Source organism: Tachypleus tridentatus, chromosome 13 (genome assembly GCF_004210375.1).
Source record: "Tachypleus tridentatus isolate NWPU-2018 chromosome 13, ASM421037v1, whole genome shotgun sequence".
NCBI classification, from domain to species: domain Eukaryota; kingdom Metazoa; phylum Arthropoda; class Merostomata; order Xiphosura; family Limulidae; genus Tachypleus; species Tachypleus tridentatus.
The window spans coordinates 20,709,525-20,727,976 of NC_134837.1; the positions used below are offsets into that span (position 1 = coordinate 20,709,525).

Here is an 18,452-nt window from a genome sequence, read left to right on the forward strand (position 1 = left end):
GGACAGCTAGCGCAGATATTCCTTGTACAGCTATGCACAAAATTCAAAACAAACAATCCTGTAGTCTCATTTCTTATTGAACACGTGTTCTTACTAATCTGAGATTCTTTATACCTGATCTGGTCACCTAAAGCATACTATATTTATCCATTATATTCACATCGTTGTAGTATTATTAATAAAAATTGTTTTACAGAAAAATAACAAACCGAACCAAAATACTCGCTAAATATGCGAGTGTTTCAATTTGATAAAATCATATTATACCAGAGACCACTATAGCTCCGTACACTGTTAACAAGAATGGCGGAACCTAGTATGGTTGGTTGGTGATGCACGTTTACTGCTGATACGGATCATGACAGAAATGATACCCTACTAAACTATGTAAATACGTTAATACAACCTACGAAGATTAGGTTGTTGACCGCTGGGAATTAGGCGAAATCTCTCTTACTCTATGGATCATTAATTGTTGTAACTAAGGGCTGATGACAGATAACTCTCCTCATTAACTAACTGGGGACCTTAGTTTTCATAGTCTACGAATAGAGTGTTGACAGTAAGCAGAAACAGTGTTTTATATTATACAAAATTTATTTGATCAGAGTATACATATGTGTAACATAAGTTAACAGTTCTCAATATATCATATTATGCTCTTCGTGAATATTAGAAACAAAATTCAAACGAATGTTTAGTGAGACAAATGTTTCCAACTTGTGTCAAATAATTTCAAATACAGTTCGGGGATAGTATGAATAAATAACCTTCTATATTCATCATATAACTTCGAAAAGTAGAAACATCGACTGTCCCTACTTAGGGAGAGCGGCCAGGTTGTTGAAAGAGGTCAAACCGAAATATTTACATCACAGAACTGTTACTCTCTTTCATTCGGCTAACTCAGTTCTGAAAAAAGGAACCTTAGCTGTTAAGTCTAGCATAAATTTAGCATCAGATGTCATACAAAGAAAATCTTTTGTCGAGGCTGGTAAACAATGAGCAATGAACCTGGTTCAAGTAGTTAGTGAAAAACACTGTTCACAAATCCAGTTCCCGTTTATTGTTCATTATTATTCAACCGAGTACTTTGAACAGCAATTGTCGATTCAATATTTCTAGTGACCTGCAATAAAATATTAATTTTAAGCACTTTGTTAGTGAAGTAAAAACTGAAGTTTGTGATTGGAATTTTAACGAGTTAAACTAGTATATGTATTTATAGTCGTATACGTTAACTATAAAGTCAAACTGTATTGTATTATAATTAGGATACATGCATGTAGTTTGAGCATGCATGAAATAATTCTTTTTCAAACCACGTAGATTGTTAGTTTACATATATGAAATTTGAAAGATTTATGCAAAACAGATCTCGTCATAGAGTATTCATGAAGTATGACACTCAAACAGAAATTTTTGTTGTTGTTGTTGTTTTCAATTTCGCGCAAAGCTATACAGGGGCTATCTGCGCTAGCCGTTCCTAATTAAGCAGTGTAAGACAGAGAGAAGGCAGCTAGTCATCACCACCCACCGTCAACTCTTAGGCTACTCTTTTACCAACGAATAGTGAGATTGACCGTCACATTATAACGCCTCACGGCTGAAAGGTCGAGCATGTTTAGTGTGACGGGGTTTACGAGCAACCCTCGGATTACAAGTCAAGTATATTAACCATCTGGTTATACCGAGTTCAGACAAACTATAAAACGAAATATTAATCTTACACATTCATACACTTTGTTTATTATTAAAGTAAGTAAAAGTATATTATAGCTAACCGTAATGCAGAATGTCAAAAAATATAACAGTATAACATTCGACAGTCAACGACACCCTCTCATGGTTCATCAGCGAACAATCTACTCGCACATCATAGATGATCTCATTGTTCTACAACTTGATCCATATGAACAGGTCCATTAGTAACACGTATTGGAACCATTCATTCCCATTTTCCACCTCTAGCAACTTAACACTGTAACGGTTTAGAGAAAATATTTAATCGTATAGCTAATATATCATACTAAGCACGTGTACCTTCCGTTTATTCTATAATGTCTTGTGTGATTGTGCTCACAAACAGAAACACAACAAGGTATGAAGACTGGTAAAATTATCTTTAAGTAAGTACAGATCTTTATCAGAACTTGGTCTACATACATATAGTATCAGGTTTTCTGCAGATTAATGAAATCCCTTCATGAATATTTCAAAATAATCTATCAATAATAATAATAAAAAGCATTATGTACCACTAGCTTCTCAAAACGTAATGGTTGACCATTTCTAATAAAAACAATAGGTAGCACTGGGATACTAGGAATGTCATTACAATTTCGTCCATCAATGTTAATTACAACAGTAATATAACTTTAGTCAGTTAATGGCTTTGTGTATTATCGATATGTGCCCTGGTGGGATGGATGTAAGTCTTCGGTTTACAACATTATAGCTAGGAGTTCGATTCTCCTCGGTAGACACAGAAGATAGCCAGACGTTACTTTGTTATAACAAAACACCAACACACTTATCGATACATTCTGAATGAAAGTACTAATAACGCCATCTATCGTAATGACTATAGCTCGTTGTTTATATAATTCGAATATTGTCTAATGAGTATTTAAAGCACTTCATGAAGTGAAAGAAACCTTTTGAAATGTCTATGATAAAACGAATCTTTCCAGATATATATATTTATTTTATTCACGGTATCAACCCTTCAAGTTTTCTACTAATGATTCTAAAGAAATCTTTATTTACATTTCTCAACTTGTTATTGGAAGACCAAACGAGTTTACAGAAATATCTAATAAAACATGCAACATGATCCCAAACAGAATTATTATATGAACTATGTAGAGCAAAACAAAACAAACTGTTTGGTAGGAGAGAATTTAAAACAACTAACTATGATTTAGTGAAGTATTTAGACGGTTTTTTAATCCTTTTATTAATAATGAAAGTGCTGCTAAAAATAGCTTACGCGGACAATTAAAAATATTGACAATTTTGCCAGTTTGGATAAATACTTACAAACATTGTGATGATATATGCACAACATCTGATACTTGTATTTCATTACAAGTACAAGAAGGTGTGTTGGTCATAACACACCAAAACATAGTAGCCAACTTATAATACAGATACTGGTCTTCAGAGGTACAATACACTGGGTCTTGTATTGCTTAATGCAAGGAATAGAAGGCATCTGTGAGTGTCAAACGCTATTGTTGCCGTACAAACTTTGTAAAGTGTTTAGTTCATTCATCGTTTTCATTTCCATAAATGAGATGTTAAAGAAATGGAGATAACGTGTAAAAAAATTGCGGTTAATTTGTTAACAAAGTTAATTTGAAGCATGCGATTTTTACTACTTTTTCTTTGTTTTTATTCTTAATTTATTACAAGGTCTCAAACAATAACATCTCGGTTGTGATCTTAGACGTTGAGGTCTTTACTATAATACTGATTTTATCGAACCAAAATTTATTTATATGCGGAGCTAACTTGGTTAGTTTCAGGTTTGTGAATGAGCAACTTCTCTTTATACGAAGGACATATTTATCACTGGCCCATGGTAAGACCTAAGAATGAAAGTAGAGGTTGACTACGTCACAATCATCCGGAACATGCTTAAGCACGCTTGATCTAGTCCTGGATCTTAAATTTGCACGTTCTTTTCGCACGAGTTAACGATTTCCTTTTAATAGTGTAGCAAGTATAGCCTTGCTGATAGCAAGAACAAATTAATGTTTATTTACTTGAATGCAAGTATAAGGTGATTAAATTTTGTAACCTAACCACTGTTCCACATTTAGAACGATAAAATCCAGGGTTCGATCCCCTAGGATGAACACAGTGTGTGTGTGTGTGTATACCATTGTGGCTTTGCTCTAAAAAACAAACAAAATTTTAAAAAAATATTGCAAACGAGAATTAAGTTTAAAACTACATCTTATCTGTGTTTGAAACTATACCCTGCGATATACATAAACTAAATCTTATCTGTGTTTAAAACTATACCCTGGATTATACATTTGTCAACTATTTTAACAATCAAAAGTTATATATGTCAAGGTAATAACAGGAGAATATTTAGGAACTTCATACGTGGATGGTTTACCAAAACGTATCTTATTGATGTAATTAGGAAACTGTATAAATAAATATCTAGGAAACCAATTTTCATATGCGAAATCTCTAAGTTACTCAATCTTTATGCGCAATTCCGTAAGAGGTAGATATTTTGTTTGTACTATAAAACAGGCACTTGACAAGTTTTATTTTAAAACATTTAGCAAAAGCTTGCAAACGTGAAAATAAGCACGTAAACAATTTTTTATAGCGTACTTAACATTGGAAGAGGCCATTACTGTTATAAATCAATGCGTCCAGATGTAAGAGAGTATGATGTTAGTGTTCGTTCATCAATGTATTTTATATTTGACCAGAATTTGTAAAAATGATAAAAGTATCAGCTACATGTTTACAGCAGTAAAGTGGTTTGAAAGAACAGTATTCCAACCACTGTTTTTCATGGCATCACAGAAATGACCAACCAAAGACTGCAACAGTCTGGAATCCACAGCAAACCGTAAAATTGATCATAAAAACTACTCTTAAGGAAAAAACGAGGTTCTTTTGCTGCGAAACTCGTCAATTTTTGAAAATACTGAATTATGAATATTAATATTATCAAAATTGTTTTTAAGAAATAACGTCATCACTTATTTATATTGTTTTTTTATGTTATGTTGCCATAGAACGACTCAATATTAATACTAACGTAACAAATGCCATTATCAAACTTGATTAATTGCATTCACTACAGAATTCAAAGCTGTCTTTCAAGGTGTATTCAATAGTGGTAAGTCTTTAAACAGTCAACCAAAAATCCAGTTAAATCATGGTTGTAAGTATGGTTGATATAAAGTAAGAGTTTTAATGGATTTATGTATTTTAGGAAGACTATTAAAACTCCAGAATGACTGCTTAATGGTCTAATGTTTAGTTTCAAATCTTATAAATTTTCAGTTTTAATACGTGACTTTGTAACTTGGCCTACTTTGTATCAGTAGGGCCGTTATATAACATCACACCCTCGGTTTAAACATTTAAAGCAGTGGTTCCGAACCTTTTTTATGCTCCGCACTCCTAAACATTTTTAATATGTTCTTGCACCCCTCACAGTAAATATTTATTTAAGAATAAAGGTGAAGGTAGCCAAAACAAATGTTATCTCGCACCCATGGTTGGGTTTGGTTGGGTTTTTGGAATTTCGCACAAAGCTACTCGAGGGCTATCTGTGCTAGCCGTCCCTAATTTTGCAGTGTAAGACTAGAGGGAAGGCAGTTAGTCATCACCACCCACCGCCAACTCTTGGGCTACTCTTTTACCAACGAATAGTGGGATTGACCGTCACATTATAACGCCCCCACGGCTGAAAGGGCGAGCATGTTTGGCGCGTCGCGGGCGCGAACCCGCGACCCTCGGATTACGAGTCGCACGCCTTACGCGCTAGGCCATGCCAGGCCTTCCCATGGTTGGGAACCACTAATTTAAAATATCTCTTGCCACTATTAAATCTCCATCCAAATTTACAATACTACTGTCTTTATCAGATTTATAAGTGATAGTACTTCCACTCAAATTATTCGAAGGTTTTAACTACACTGAACTAAAAATTAAAACCATTTTGTGTTTATATAATTAAAAGAATAACGTGTATTCGTCATGAGAAGCTTTTCAAACTTTATTAAACTATGTAAAAATGGAACTTAGAATACGGAAGTACGGACGACACAACCATATCTGTACGAGAAGAGCGAGTATAGATAGTACCATCTGCTGCAAAGAGAAAGAGCATTTGGAAAGTGGATCTGTTATCCTTCAGAACCCCATCTCAGACAGTAGAGCTTAAGTGTTAAGGTCTAGTGTATAAATATTTTCATTTGTTTATAGATACTCAGAGTACCGGTACTGTCACCCTGCTTAGTTTCAATGCTTGACCTAGATACCAAGATTTTAAGCATATCGCGAGATCTGATGTTTCTAATTGTGTAAGATGATTGTTTTTTTCATTTCTGATCAGACCATTCACCTCAATAGATTTTTTGTACTAAGAAAGGTATTTAGTAGCCATCAGGTTTAACCTCAACATCTCTAGTTAAAAACTAGAATTATTGAAAGGAGTCAAAGCTATATTACTAATTTGAGTTCTAACATCACTAAACAATTAACCAGACTCAGAACAACTATATTTATGTGAAAATAATTGCAAAAGAATGTTCAAATTATACAACATAATCTTTAAGTCATTAATATCCTATATTTATGACCTGAAAATGTTTAATATAGAGAATAGGAAAAAGATTTAAAGCTAAATATGTAAATTAGGCCCAGGTTATATTCCAAATATAATTTAACAAAAGTTTTAAAAATGAGAGTTTGTTCTGCAACTCAAACTGTAATTCTGCAGCAAGGAGTTATGAAATATACCAACCTATTAACTCAGTTTATTTCTAAAGTGAATAACTATTGTTTTAGCTCTGATAAAATAAAAAAATAGGTTAAAACAAAGTAGGTCGTCAATAAATTCATTTCACAGAGTGAACCTTAAAAAATGTTTGATGTTACTTACAAATGTTAATACATAGGGGTAAAATCCAAGTTATATTTTTGAATTGTTCACTAGTTAAAAAATATTAGGTACAAGTGTCTCGACTAAAATGAACTAAACTACTTGGATGTACTTGTCTCAAGTTAGGTAAACTAAAATTTTTAAAAACACTTTTCATACCTACGGGAGACAAAATGATTTGGCTACACTTTTCACAACTAAAATGGACTAAGTGATTTCGCTATACTTATCACAGCTAAAGTAGCCTGAACGATTTTGTTACATTTTTCTCAACTTAGGTACACTTAACAAATTGGGTGTATTTGTTTCAATTAAAGTATACTAAACGATTTAGATATACTTGCTTCAACTAAGGTAGGCTAAACATTATAGGTGCATCTTTTAAAAGTATGTTACACTAAACGATTTGGATACATTTGTCAACAACGATGGATTAAAAGATTTACTAACGAATCGTGTAAATCAAAACTGCTTAAGTAAGCAGACGAATGTCGAAATAGCTAAACTATTACACAATTTGTATTACCATGTAAACAATGTTGAGTAAATTTAACATTACAAGCAAACATGCATTTCAATAATTATTATGATAAGACTTTGTTAACCTTTTTTGATAAAGAAGGTGAACCTAAAAACTTAAATGATAACTATTTATGTTCTACATAAAATGAACCTTCAGTAAAGCTATAATTTATGGCAGTTTTGTGCAGTGGATATTAAAAGAGCAATTTCCAAGCATCTCAAAACAAGATGGGTTATCTGTGATACCCATGGGGTAAAAACCACAAAAGCAAACAAATCGTTCTTCTATTCCTATTCTGACGGTGTTATAATTTATAATAAATAGTGATTTGTTACATATTGTCACTTAATAACTTCCCCCCTATTAACTTGTAGTTTGTAGAATCAGGTGTGTATTTTTGTAGTTGTTTAGAATTTTTTGACACAGAAAAAGAAGACACTTTCCTGACATAAGGACAATCAGGGCCTTGTGGTCAACCAACAACCCTCGTGTACGTCACTTATTTCTAGAATAAATATTGGTTTTTATTATGAAAATTGTTTGAAAGCTTAGATACTTGAGAAGGTTAGAAACTAAATCCATTTTAAATGTCTGTACAAGTAATTGTATCACAAACTGTATTAATAAACTGAAGCCTTTCTCAAAGGTCAAAACCAACCATGGTGCTAACATAAAGGTGATTTTGTGAGTTTGGTTGTGGGTAATAAAAGTTGATTACATGCTTACAAACATGTTTAATCATGATTGCAAATATACAAAATTGAGTTTTACCAAGTGTTATTTTCAGCTTGTTAAAAGCTCTTGGTGAACTTCTCGCATATGGGAATCATTCCAGTCTCCATATTTAATTTAATCCCATGTGTCATCAACAGATTTTGTTGAAGAAAAGGACTAATTTAATTTTTGTTCTGTTGGCAGCAAAGAAACTTTAACATTGAACTCCGTATTACACTATTTATCAGATTCTGATTACATTTTTCATCAATAAAATTTGAATCAGGCCCCGCATGGCCAGATAGTCACACCAAACATACTTGTCCTTTCAACCGTGGAGGCGTTCTAAAGTGACGGTCAATCCCCTTATTCGTTGGTAAAAGAGTAGCCCAAGAGTTGGCGGTGGGTGGTGATGACTAGCTGCCTTACCTCTAGTCTCACACTACTAAATTAGGGACGGCTAGCGCAGATTGCCCTCGAGTAGCTTTGCACGAAGTTCAAAACAAAACAAACCAGTTTAAACTTTGCTTTTCTTGTTATGTTCAGATATTAAACATTCGTGCATCATATTTGTCCAATTAAAATGTTATTGTTGCAATGTAGATCTATAGTCAAAACCTTTCAAAGTCATCTCTTACAAGCCTAAGAACAAAGATATCTTTACAATTCCAATATAAAATATTGAACTTAAATAGAATATGAGAGTGAAAACTCGTATTCTCAACAACGTAATAATATTTTTAGAATAATCAAATAATCTTATCAAGTTACTAAGTGCCAACCTGATACAAAAAAAAAACCTAGATAGTATAAAAAGAGTTGATACCGAACATGAAATAGGTAACTTTATATTAAAAGCATTTAAAATCAAAGTTAATATCAATGATTATACAAGATGTTTAAAACTGAGAATAAGTCCGCTACCTGGACAGCAGTAAGTCTACGGATATACAACGCTAAAATCAGGAGTTCGATTCCCATCGGTGGGCACAAGAGATATCTCAATGTGGTTTTGTGGCGAGAAAAACGTTGAAAACACACACTGAAATGCATATCTACTCTTTATAGATGTGAGGTTGGTTTGGAACTTGAATAATGGTGACATTGATAGATACTACAAAAGAACTGCGTGAAATGAAACGCACATAATTCATTCCTTAAACTTTAAATACGAAAGAAAGAGTGCTCGAGACGGATTAAAGCCTGTGAAGAATATAAATCGAAACACTTCGACGCTTCACCAGTGTAAATGTCCACTGACACTTCACCGAACGTCCTAGTAATTCGTTCTTTTCCACCACAATGTAATTCCACTTCATCCTAAGTTACATTTCGTTTGTACATTATGTTTTAAAACATTGGAATATTTAAGAGCTACTAATAAGTCTTAAATCAAAGTAAATAATACATATATCCACAGGTCTAGTAAGTTATAATAACTGGCTGCAGACAAAGAAAGACAGTAGGAGTTAAGGTATTGTGGGTTCAGTCATTCAACTCCTAACCCCTAACTGATTTTCCATAGTAACTGGCCAGTTTGATATTGGCGTATGTATCTTGTGTAATAGATGAAAAATCCTTTGGTGGTTTGTTTTGTTTTGAATTTCGGGGAAAGCTACACCAGGGCTATCTGCGTTAGCCGTCCCTAATTTAATAGTGTAAGGCAGCTTGTCATCACCACCCACCGCCAGCTCTGGGGCTACTCTTTGCCAACGGCTGAAAGGGCGAGCATGTTTGGCGCGACGGGGATGCGAACCAGCGATCCTCAGATTACGAGTGAAGTACCTTTGGGTACCACGGCCATAGACATCATCCATTACTAGTTTTATTGATGATAACAGGACTAGTAATACGAAAATTAACTTTTATTTCTGAGTTTATTTGCAGTGTTTTATGTATATATTTATTTATTTATATGTGTGTATGGATACACATAATTATTGATTTTTGTATTCAAATGAACGTTATTTTTCTTGTATATATATTAGTGTATAGTTTTTCACTGACAAGAACCAATACAAGGTGTCTAGGGGCATCTAATATTTAATCCTCAAAATGTTAATTTGGTAAATAAAATAAAAGTACAGGTTCAACAACTGAAGAGAAACGAGAACCACGAACACATCTGGGTCAGCTTGTTTGTATAAAACCGTCATTTAGAAGAAGAACATATTAGAAGTTAAAACAAATACTCCAGTATCCCAAATTCTAAACTAAAGGTGGGACAAATAGTCAAGAATGTGTAACTCAGACTCAACAGTAGCTATTACTTGTTACCAGAACATAAAGCATTTTGAAAAAAAAAAGTCTTCTTTGATCTGTAATTAAGGACATTAGGCAAAAAAAGAAAAATCTACCATTTTTAATGCATCTTAAACCTCTTCCCAAGAACAACAAACACTGCTTTTCCTTGAGACTGTCAATAGTGAAAATAAAACATTAAATAATTTTTACAGGACTGGTATATCGCCATTTCAATTTTTTTTTAAATTTACTTTCCCCTCGTGTGAATAACTTATTTTATAAAGGTAAAAAATATAAATACATAAATAACAGATGCTATTATGTTTTATTTTTTACTTTGTAAAAGAATCAGGGGTTCGATTCCCCTCGGTGGGCTCAGCAGATAGCCCGATGTGGCTTTGCTATAAGAAAACACCCACTTTGTAAAACTTTATCCTTCAGCATTACCAGCTTGGCTAATTTATCCTGGTTTCCTTGAAAACAGATTCTGCAGATGGCGATGTTGTCATTAGACAAAATGGATACCATGGGTGTCAACAGTTTGCTGAAATTTCTGAGAAGGTCAGAGAGTAGTCGTGGAATATTATCTTTGGTGATTGCTGATTACACGATGGACATCTCTCTTTGGATGGCAAGAATGAAATTCAGTGGTACAAATCCAATTACTGTCTGATAAGTGTGAAACTCCAGCTTGAGTCATTACCATGTCGTTACCAGTCAACTTCTTTGTAAAAGTCACTCTACATAGAAACTCACAACTGTAGAAACAATTACTCAAGAATAATGTATCCTTACATCCCCTGAATAGAAATTACAGTCCACATTAACTCTGGTCTTACAAAATATACGCCATAGTTCAATACGCCAAGACACCTTTTTTTTTATTATAGAAGTTTCCGCTTCATTTTAAGGGATCAAAGGTCAAACATCACAAACACTCATGTCTTGAGCTGTAAAATTTCTAAAGGTCAAAATGAAGTTTGATAGAGCCCTTGTTACAGCCCCGTAGACAGATTTGAAATTTCTGTCTCTCGTTTGATTTATATGGTTTAAAGGCAAAATAAATTAATAAATTGGGGCTTTTGGTGTGTTATTTCGAACAGTTTAAGTGAATCTTTGCACAAAGATACTTTACGGCAACAGCCACAGCCTGAAACATATAAATGAGAGATTTATGCTTCTTTGGTGTTTTTTCAAAGGTTAAACTAACTTACAAGGTTAGGGTTTTAGGTTTGGAATTCTTTTATATCTCAATCAACTGTAACAAATACCGTAAGCTGTAGATTTATACGTGTTGAAACTTAAAGTTTCATAAAAAATAAATCTTACTAACAAAGACCAGAACAAATCTTTACGCGTCAGTCGTTCTTTTAGACATATTGATTTATATTCTTCTATCTAATTATCAAGTGTTTTGGGGTGTTTTTTTTCTGAAACAGATAAACAGAGCTATTCACCAGAACTCATCCAGAAAGCTATTTTCCTAGAAGAAAAAGATCGCACTGTATGGATTCAGATATTAAACAAATACTTGACTTAACATTTTTACAATAAAACACTGACTTTTCAAGTTTTAAAGGTTTTATTTCCAAATACAAACAGACCCGGCGTGGCCAGGTGATTAAAGCACTCGATTCATAACCTGACGGTCGCGGGTTCGAATGCCCGTCGTACTAAAAATGCTCACCCTTTCAGCCGTCAGCGGCGTTATAAAGTTACGGTCAATCCCACTATTCGTTGGTAAAAGTAGTCCAAGAGTCAGCTGTGGGTGGTGACGACTAGCTGTCTTTCTTCTAGTTTGAAACTACAAAATTAGGGACGACTAACGCAGATGGCCCTCGTGTAGTCTTGCTCAAAATTCAAACCAAATACAAATATCCATATAATTTATGTTAGGTTTAATATTAACGTTTTATCAATTATCACTAATAGTTGCTAGTTAGACAAAACAAACAATTATTTTCATTGGTTTGTGCTTTTAGACACAACCACGTTAGCTACCAGCTGCTCCCACAGCAGTGAATGAAAGATCGGAGATTAGCGTTTTAAGTCCGTAAAGTTACCGCAGTCTAACGAAGGAGGAAGCAAAACTCTGATGATGAAAACATAAGCTAACCGACAGTATCAAAATGTCGCTATATAACAAGCTGTTGCTATCTATAAACACATTTAGTCAGAAGCAGTTTTGCTTAATTATTTAAATATGAGGGTATTTTCCACTTTACTTGAGTTTGGAAAAACTGTCGTCACAAATTTCATTACATATCAATAGTGATACTTTTGTTTGGTTGGAGAATACGGTATTAACAGGCAACGAAATATATAATGTTAAATTATTTGTCATTTGGACTTACATAGTTTATCTCGATTTTATATATTATCTCTATTTGATGAAAGAAAGAACCTTTTGAAACCTGATTACTTTTGTACGAAAACATTCAGGATGAGAACCTCAACACTGTTACCACCTGATTCTCAGGAATCATCTCTCCGTTCTCAGCAGGTCACGTGATTCGCAGAAAGAACAGAAATGCGTTAATGTCTCTGGGCAGGCGCTATGAAAGTCATTAAGGCAAACAACGAGCTCGAGACGGACATATTAAGATACTGCAACAACGGTACTTATATTTATTTTTACTTTCATTTTAGTGACTAAGAAAAGAAAGTCCAGAGTTTATTTTTCTGGAAATACAACTCAGAATAAAGTCATTAATCAAGTAACTATACTTCGAGACTTACTGTTCTATTTATAAAACCTTTTTAGTGTCTGTTCAGAAGAAATATTTCTACCATTTCAAGGTAAGAGATCTTCAATTATAACTACAATTCATGTCGGAAAAACTCTTTCTTATATTACATTAAGTTAGGTTTTCTGAATACAATTTCTGATAAACTTCAGAAACAAAAGAGTATTTATAAATAATACACGGGTGTAAGTTGATTGGCCAAAATGTTCTCAGATTAAAACTTTAAATCTAGAGGTGTGAAATGACTGGTAAAGTGTGTGAAACATACCCAGCATGCAAAGCTATTGCTAGAGGTGTCCCCAAAAGAGAAAATTGTGAGCCAGAAACTGCATAAATTTAAAATGGGAAATCTTTGTGGAGATGAAACCAGTTTTGAAGGGAAGAAGCCCCATCGTATGTGCCTGTGAAACAGTCTACCAGAAACACAAACTAAAACATGTTTCGTTAAACTTTTAGTTTCGTTCAGAGAATCAACGCATAAAAACATTTTGTTTATGTTCAAATTAAATTATATATATCAATATATAAGTAAAGACTGATGTGATATTGTAACAAGTGCTCTTAGATTATTATTTTTATTTAAACAGAAGCCATCAGGTGCCTAACACATTTCTTACCTATCTGTCACATTGAATATCTCATGTATGATTTGTGACTTAATTATTTGTTTGCATATGTTTTAAAATTTTCTAAATTACGTATTTATACGTTAACTTAAATTATCCACCAAACACATTTATGAGAGGGTAATTGCTTAAATATGTAGAAAAGGTAAATAGCACTCTTCTTTTTTTAAATTTCTCTTCAACTAAAGTTAAAAATAATATTTGCAATTCATTCGTCTACTTTAACAAGACGTTCGTGAATGTTTTATGAGACACTAAGTCGGTCGGCTGTAGAAATAGAAAATATATCACCTTGGTGTGCACAATTACAGAGCTTTCATCGTGTCTAAAATATTAAAAATGCTTAGTATTTGATTTGTAGATTAGCTTAACAAAGAACTTTAATCAGAAATTATTCTGTTAGTAATAAATGCGATATACATTTTATGTATGTTATAAATTTTAGTATGAATTCAAATACTAGGTTCAGTTTAAGATGCCAAAATGGATGCTTACGACACGTGTAACATGTAGTCACAGTAAAATTACTGTAAAATTTAAATAGTGGTCCCTAATCACCGTTTGTTACTATGACAATTAAATTCTTCGCACAGAATGTTTCTCAGAATCGGAAAAATCCGCCCTTTCTAAATATCCATTGATTTTTTAACTAACCACGTTTAAAGTTCTAAAAGTACGGATACCTCATTTACTTGTTGGTTATTAACTCACAAATCAATTTAGAAGAACCATTAGATATGGTGGTAGAAGCAAACAATGATAAGAGACTTTCCGTTACCTTAAGAAGAGTGTTTATTGCCGTTAGCAAAAAGTCTGCTATCCTAAAGTGTGAACTTCATATTGGAAATATATTAATCAAACAGGTTGACAAATTTAACTACTTAGGTAGTATTTTACACTTGACGGAAGAAGTGATTTAGAAATTAAAATACGTATAAGTATGGGAAAAATAGTTTTCAAAAGTCAGGAAAAATTTAAGAAATTAAACCATAACCATGGCTGCAAGAGAATAATACTGCAGTGTTATGTGCATTCCATACTTACATATAGCAGTGAGTGTTGAACCATCTTGCATAGCGTGGAAGAGTGACAATAAGCCACAGAAACGCAGCCTTATATAATGATGGTACACATTCTGTGGACAGACCATATAATCAGTTAGGAAGTACCGAGAAGAATAGAGACACAGAGATCTTAACCATCAGAGAAAGACAAACGAGTTTCATTAGATGCATAATGAGAAAGGAAAAGCTTGAAAACAAGATAATTACTGGAATAATAGAGGATTAAATGAGTCAAGAATGACCGAGATTAAACGATATCAGTGTCATAATGAAATAGATGTCAATGTGCCTGAAATGTTTAAACGTACAAAAGACACGAACATATGGAGAACCATGATTGGCAACGTTGAAACTGGATATGGTACCTAGTGAGAGAGAGAGAGAGAGAAAGTTAGCCCTGAAAAACAATGTATATTTGTAAAATCAAATAATAACACACAGAAGAGGTTTCACTGTGTTTGTATTTATGTTGTCTTATTATACATGTATAGTGGAACCAAATACCTGAAGATGACCTAAGAAGGTCGCAACATTGTTCTATACTTTATACTAATTGGAGTTTTAAAACCCATGGCAGCCATCTTTATATTACATTTTTACTTCAAGCGGGTTTCTCGTCATCATGAACTCTATTGATTGTCACGGACCCACAACAGAAAGTACGAGATTTGTTCAGCAACGTGACGTGTAACACAACTTTTGATCAGCAGCCCTACACACCCTAACCTTTATGAAATGTTTGACTTACAAAAAGTCAAACAAAGCAAAACGTTTAGTATTTTTTTATAAAAAGCACCCAAGATACAAAAGTTTTAAATCATAACAACTATATTTACAGTAATTTGATACACATGTGAATATTTCCAAGTTAGTTGTTCTGTGAGAGATCAAGTTTTTTCCATATTTTAGTAAAAAACACCTTTTTCCGAGGTAATTTGAAGACAATTTCATTTGCATAATACTAAAGCAAACGTTGTTTGAGGAATATAACATTTTTGTTTTTTAACCTTTTTTTAACATGCTCTCTTTTAAATTACAACTTTATAGAGTTTACCATCTACACTCTTTACTTCGTTTTTGATGTCATATCTCTGTGATGCTGACCACTTTATTCTACCTTGGTTGTTTATATTAATGTGAAATAATATGATAAGATCTAACTACTTTCCGCTCTGACTGCAATTTTCAGCAACACCAAATATGGATTTAACGTTCTGCATATATATATGTGGTGGAGGCTTGATATTTGAATTTTCATACGTGTTTTATTTTCTTCTAGTATTATGATAATTATTCTAATTTCATCCTTTGTTCTGAATATGTGCAGGGTTCACTTAACACAGGCCCGGTATGACTGAGTGGTTAAGGCTCGTAATTTGATGATCGCGGGTTCAAATCCCCGTCACACCAAGCATGCTCGCTCTTTCAGCTGAGGAAGCGTTATAATGTTACGGTTAATCCCACTATTCGTTGGTAAAAGAGAGGCCCAAGACTTGGCGGTGGGTGGTGATGACTAGCTGCCTTCCCTCTAGTCTTACACTGCTAAATTAGGAACAGCTAGCGCAGATAGCCCTCGTGTAGTTTTGCACGAAATTCAATATCAATTGAAAATTTTTAAACAAACAAACACGTAACTCATAGTCAAGAAAATCTTTAAGTTGTTCTTGTTTCAAGTTACCTTTGTTGCTGTTGAACTAAGTAATACGTGTTATGGTAACTAGGTAATACATGTTACCACAGAGTACGATATTGTTTACGATAGCAGTGTCCTTTTGGTAGATCTTGGTGCCTGAACAGTTGGATTCTCATCCAGTGAAAGCGACCTCTGTATAAGTAAACTACAAGAACAAGAACTATGTTTGTGTTTAGTGCATACCGAAAATTAATTATCTGAGGTATCACCTTTAGTTACTGTCTCATTATTTTCATAAATATCAGCTCCTTCGTGAGAGAGGCCCGACATGTCCAGGTGGTTAGGGTGCTCGACTCGTAATCTGAGGGTCGCGGGTTTGAATCCACGTCACACCATATATGCTCACCCTTCTGCTGTGGGGGCTTTATAATGTGACAGTCAATCTCACTATTCGTTGATAAAAGTAGCCCAATAGTTGACGGTGGGTGGTGATGACTAGCTGCCTTCCCTCTAATCTTACACTTCTAAATTAGGGACGGCTAGCACAGATAGCCCTCGTGTAGCTTTGCGCAAAATTAAAAAACAAACAAACAAATCTTCGCGCGAGTTTTAGTGTTACCTGATAATCGACATCTTGAGTCAATCTCCTGTTATACAGCGGACCTATCCGATACAGTTTTACCTGGATATACCTCTTATATAAACAACGTTCTTCTGTTTTCTTTTTATTAACACTTAACATAAGTTTAAGGTGTCTAGAAATAAGAAAAGACAAAACTAAAGACAGATTTGAATCCACATTACACCAGATTGCATCGTAATGTGAATATTTAATTTTTATCCGTCAAACTATCCGTTAACTTTGGACTTTTCATCCACTTCTAAACGATAAAATCATTTTCTGTTTCGATTGAAATCGCATTTATTTCCCTAACACAGTGATGTTACCATTGTATCAGTCTCAAATTTTCCAAACTTATTATGGTTCGATTCCCCGTGTAGGACAGATAACTTATGCCACTAACGTGTAGCTTTGGGCTAAAAAGAAACCAACCACAACAACATGTCCTTAACGACTGTGGGATACATTAACCATAACAAATTATTAACTACTTTTTCATTACTACACACATTTAACTACTTGTATTTCCTTCTCATTCCTACTGGTACAGCGGTAAGTCTACGGATTTACAACGCTAAAATCAGCGGTTTGATACCTCTTGGTGGACCCAGCAAATAGCCTAACGAGGCTTTGCTATAAAAAACACACATTTCTTTCTTCAAATCAATATCTGCCTGTCTAGTGTTTTGTTTGTGACATTCGTTTTTTTGTTTTGTTTTTTTTACATTATGCTGTGCTTCCATAACAACGAGGAACAAGAAGAAATATTGGTCTATCAGCCTGGTACAGGTTCACAAATAGCGTAGTTGAAGTGTGCAACACTAATTTAAAGTCTCTCTCTCCTTTCTTTTTTTTTTTTAGTTTTAATGTGTTCTTAAATACCATTCAATAGCAGGAAAAAAATTACCGTTTCTAGATGTCACTACTGGGATATCATTAGAGGTATTTTTAATGTCATCTACTACAGTTCTATGCTTACATTTCCATTCTAATCATCCATCTGCAGTAAAAGAGACGTAATTATTGACAACCTCCATAGGTTTGATAAAGTTTGTAACAACAAAGAAATTTGGGAGGAGGCTGGAAAAAAACCTGATTATTTATTAAAATAGTACAAAAATAAGGTATCTCTCTTAAATAATCAATAATAAGCTGTGAAGCCACTAAATATGGACTATGTGATAGATTCCATAGTAAAAACGTTGTTTATGAAGTAATTTGTGGCATAAGTTCTACTACGTATATTGAAGAAATTCTCCAACACGTATATGAACATGACGTCTAAAAACGTCAATAGTAACAATACTCATGCAGAATATAGGATATTACAAGATCAGAACATATTATCGAATGTCAAGATTTTATTTAAATATTATAATTTACTGGATATAAAAGTTAAATAATCCATTTCAGTCAAGGAAAAAGAAATCTAAAATGAACAAATACTAAAGACCAACCTTTGTATTTCTTCATCTTAAATACTTTAAATACGACGAAGTCTCAATTCACAATTGTAAGGATTGAAATACATGTTCAGACACTGTTCTGCGTACGTATTGATATAATAAGATAGAGAATACGTACCAATACAATGGCCTGGCATGGCGTAAGGCGTGCGACTCGTAATCCG

At 33.7% G+C, this 18,452-nt stretch overlaps 2 protein-coding genes across 2 annotated transcripts in view; both read left to right on the forward strand.

Annotated features, from left to right (window-relative positions):
- Window positions 1-18,452, forward strand: part of LOC143240139 (nicotinamide N-methyltransferase-like) — a 425,422-nt gene that overhangs the window by 145,435 nt on the left and 261,535 nt on the right. The gene's annotated exons all lie outside the window — the stretch shown is intronic.
- The window catches only part of LOC143238065 (histamine H2 receptor-like), a 47,771-nt gene continuing 42,028 nt past the window's right edge, over window positions 12,710-18,452 (forward strand). The window contains 1 exon segment of the mRNA XM_076477992.1: window positions 12,710-12,748. The gene's annotated coding sequence lies outside the window, so the exon portion shown is untranslated.